This window comes from Cynara cardunculus, assembly GCF_001531365.2.
Source record: "Cynara cardunculus var. scolymus isolate 2C chromosome LG 10, CcrdV1, whole genome shotgun sequence".
Lineage (NCBI taxonomy): Eukaryota > Viridiplantae > Streptophyta > Magnoliopsida > Asterales > Asteraceae > Cynara > Cynara cardunculus.
This window is the reverse complement of record NC_037537.1, coordinates 9414197-9418429: the sequence shown is the minus strand read 5'-3', so window position 1 is coordinate 9418429 and position 4233 is coordinate 9414197. Positions and strand designations below refer to the sequence as shown.

The 4233-nt window shown below is 35.4% G+C and overlaps 1 long non-coding RNA gene across 2 annotated transcripts in view; it reads right to left on the bottom strand.

The window, feature by feature from the left end:
- LOC112519733 overlaps positions 1-4233 on the bottom strand; it is a 6070-nt gene continuing 1837 nt past the window's right edge. The window contains exon 3 of one of the 2 annotated variants that reach the window (XR_003069939.1): positions 1-357. This is a non-coding gene — a long non-coding RNA (uncharacterized LOC112519733). The remainder of the gene's footprint in view (positions 358-4233) is intronic. The other variant, XR_003069938.1, reaches the window with a different exon arrangement.

The window sequence follows — 4233 nt, the reverse complement described above, 5'->3', positions numbered from 1 at the left end:
AGCATTTCCAAACTGATATAAATGGATTATTGTGGGTTTCTAGTTCCCAAAAGATACCACCAATGGACTTTGGCCAAACCAACCAACTTCCATTAAAGGCAAAAAAACATCTGTCATCCAAATTAGATAAAAGTTGCAACATAAACAAAACAACCCGTAACACATACTACATCAAAACAAATGTCATTGTCTTATCATCGCTAGTCGATGCAACCAAATCCATAAGCATTGAAAATACCAAACCTGCAATGTGCCAACAGTGTCAGTGTCTTGTTCTCTGACATGTTCTACAGGTCCAATGTAATTGTCTTGTCCCATATCTTTCGCTGCCAATTGACATATCTGCAATAACAAATGCTAAAATCCCACAGAGATAAAAAAAAAAAAAAAACCAATAAACCTTATTCAAATATTTGCTTCATCCCATTTTCAAAATCCTATGATCACCTCACCAGAAACAAACTGATAATTGCAAGAAATGAATCAAATGGTTCGACGATTTATTTACAAATGATTGTTGCTAGAATTTTTTATATCTCTTCTTCCTGGGTTTGAATCAAACCCAGGCGGTGCCAAAGCCCATAGTGTTGAGATAGGTGCTTTATTTAGTTTGAGTCCTTGACTTGATAGAGTTGGATTATAAAAAAGGCAATAATAGCATCAAGCACGTAAATGATCCAAAGTTGTATATTAACATCAAACCCATCAGAGTTTATGTTCTTATAGGTGTTAACAAGGCAATATAAGGGGTCGTTTACCAAACACTTTACCGGTAACCGTTTACCGGTAAAATTCAACACTATCATTTACTTACCGGGTAAGATTATAGTTCACAAAAACGATATTCTTTCCAACAATTTACTCGGTAAGCGCTTACCGTGGTAAGAGTCATCACCCTCACTTGTCGGGTAAACTATTGTCCTTGTCTCGTTCTTACCGGGTAAAATTTTTGGTCCCTACCATATCTATCTAGTAAGATAATATGACTTGGTAAACTCTTACCCAAGTAAGCGTTAGCAAACACTTTATCGGTAAGCGCTTACGGGTAAAATTTAACATTATCATTTACTTACCAGGTAAGATTATAGTTCACAAAAATGATATTCTTTGCAACAATTTACTCGGTAAGCGCTTACCGTGGTAATAAGCCATCACATATGATTATTCCCTAAATCTTCAATATTTGTGACACAGCAAACAATACATTACAATATTCAATTTCTTCTGATTCAGATAAATCAATTACTTGAATGAATGTCAGGCAGTAGGCGCTAAAATTGATCTTGTTGCACAACATGTACTGCTATTAAAATCCAAATATCTCATTAATGCATGGGTCAAAGTTAGTCATTGTCATATAACAACTTTCAGTATCATTTTGTAAGCAACATACGAATGAACAAGGCAAAGAATAACGATAAGAGAAGGATCACACAAGAAAATACTTGAAAGAAATCACCCAGCAACACAAATCAACAATGGATCATTGGTTCTCGATTCCAATAACCCTAATATGCCCTTTGCAATGGCCTTGTAGCTACACAACACCATGTTTACCTCCCAAGTGTTCTAAATACAATCTATATGGTTGGGCACTCCCTTTCACTGCCATTTTAGATGATGTAACTATTCAAAACCATAATCAGAGATCTGTTTTGTCAAGGTCCAAAGTTCAGGACTGTAGATCTACAACCACCTTTGAATGAACAAGATACAGAGCATACCATCTAATCACATAAATATTGGGAATTAGTATCAAAGTTTCCTTTTATTCATGTCGGTTGCATAAAACCAATTTACTGCTGCTACTTCTAAGTACAGCTCCAAAAACTCAACTATCTGTGCGACAAACAATAAGTTTACCAGATCACAGTAATCAAGACCTAACATTTCATCTAAATTTGTAAATGAAGTCACCAACAAACAATACGAGATCTTTTGTCACTCACTCTATGTGACTGCCCAAGATCGGGGGATCCAAGATAAGATAAAAACAATAGAGGCATTCTTATCTGCCATCTATCCTTTTTTTCCTGAGAAAGAGAAGAATGCTAATCAAATAGCAGGAAAAGTTCAGGTGGAGGTTTACTTATGGATGTTAATGATTTGGTCAATGTTGTTCATTCATGGTTGTGTGATCAAAGTAGATTCATTTTGCTGTAGCAAAAATTATTTGTTGGTGTACATATTACCGAGGACACAAATCCAGAAGTGAACACTACAGAGTGTGATCCATGGATTGCTTAGATGGTCTTATGACATTTCCATGGATAGCGTGTACATAATATGGCATATAGAAGCTTTAATGTCAGATATTTATTAGATACAACATATTTATAAAGAAAGCAATAAACATGTTGGCAGATCAGTTGTGTGGGATCATAGTCTTATGGTAGAGATGTTTTGCCATCCCTCATTCTTTGCCTAGGGGTATTTCAAAGTTTTGCAAGAGGATGTTCAGGTCTTGTTACTTCACATTTTTGTTGTATAGAGGTTATTCTTGTATAATGCCTCTGGTTGCCACTTCGTCTTTTTACCTTTTCTGTAATGGAGCAAAACCATCTTGTCACTGGGTATCTATTAATAACATCATCTATGTGCTAGATTGTTAAGGTGAGCGACTAAGCCATGTTGCATTTTAAGCAKGGTTTTTGGCTTTCRTAACCCCTRTTGCACATATCATTGAAGCTTAGGGCCATCTTCCCAAATACTTACCTGGTAAGCACTTACCGGTATGAGTCAACACTATAATCTATTTTACCAGATAAGATTTTGTAGTATATTAAAACAGTATTGTATGCAACAATTTACCCGGTAAACGCTTACTTGGGTAAGAGTCCACAACATCACTTACCGGGTAAGAGTCCACAACATCACTTACCGGGTAAGACTCTCTATCCCTATCATCGCTCTTACCGGGTAAGATTTTCAGCCCTTACCATGTGCATCAGGTGAGGAAAGTTACCCGATCCACACATACCGGGTAAGTATTGATAAACGGCCCCTTAGTGAATTCCAATTGCTGAAACCCAAAGGAAAACATATCGTTGTAGAAAAAGACTCGTTTCAATTGAGTTTAATCAATCCTATTCCAAATTTTCCCATATTTTGCATGCAACCTAATTCGTATGCTAAAAACTGTAATTGTTCAGAATAAATAATAAACTTTTAGAAATGTATAATTAAAGGACAATTTTTGCCTTCCTAATAAAAGTTTGTATCCCATAATTAAAAGTGGACATATACCAGTATAAACCAAAATAAAAATACATACAAACACTTATTTTTAAGGGTGATTATTATTAGAATCAGAGCTCAGTGTTGTTTAGCATATAAAAGACCCCATGAATCATTCCATCAACATCTGAACAATTTTTTTATAATCTAAAGAATAACCTTAATCATTCAGAGCCACACATGTTCTCAAGTACATTATCTGCCAAACCTCTTAGGTTAAAAGGACTATAGAAACTGGTTGTTTCACCCAACAGACTTATAATACAATTAAGGAGCATCAAWCAGTGATGTACTTTGATGAATTATGGATCCAGGTAAATGATTTCGGCATGTACAAAAGCTCGTCTGAACCATAGCAATTCTTTCATCAACTCCCACCCACCCTCTTGAGAAGCAGGTTTAACAGTCATCCTCTCTAGTATTGGCGAAGTTTCAAACAAAAAATTGATAAAATTCAGCTATCTCGGAACCCCAAAAATCCCAGCACCGTTGCCCCTTTTCAGTGCATTTCTATACAGTCTTGTTGCACTAAATATAAAACCAAATTTTATAGCAAAAATACATCTGTATTCGATATAACCATATTGCCTTTTTATTCATTTATATTATGTTCATTTGGAAGGGATTTCACCTCATCAAATATATATAACTAAGTGTAATTTCTTTGCAGTGTTAAAATAAAGATAATAAATGATATAATCTCTAGCAATGCAGGCTCTTAAAAATCTCTTTACACATTTGACTCCGCCTATAAACCTATATAGATGCATAAGAAAAGTAACTGCAAAGGAATAGAATCTTATGCAGGATGCAGATTGGGCCGAGTGAATCGAAGATAAGAGGTCTACTTCTAGATACATACTTTTGTATGAGGGAATCTAGTATACAGGGACTAATAAGCTAAGCGAGGTTCCCAACCTAAAGGCTTTATTCAAAGGTGGGTCTTTCAACTCCTTCTCTTTTGATTTCGATTGAAGGGTGCACTACAAGAGAATC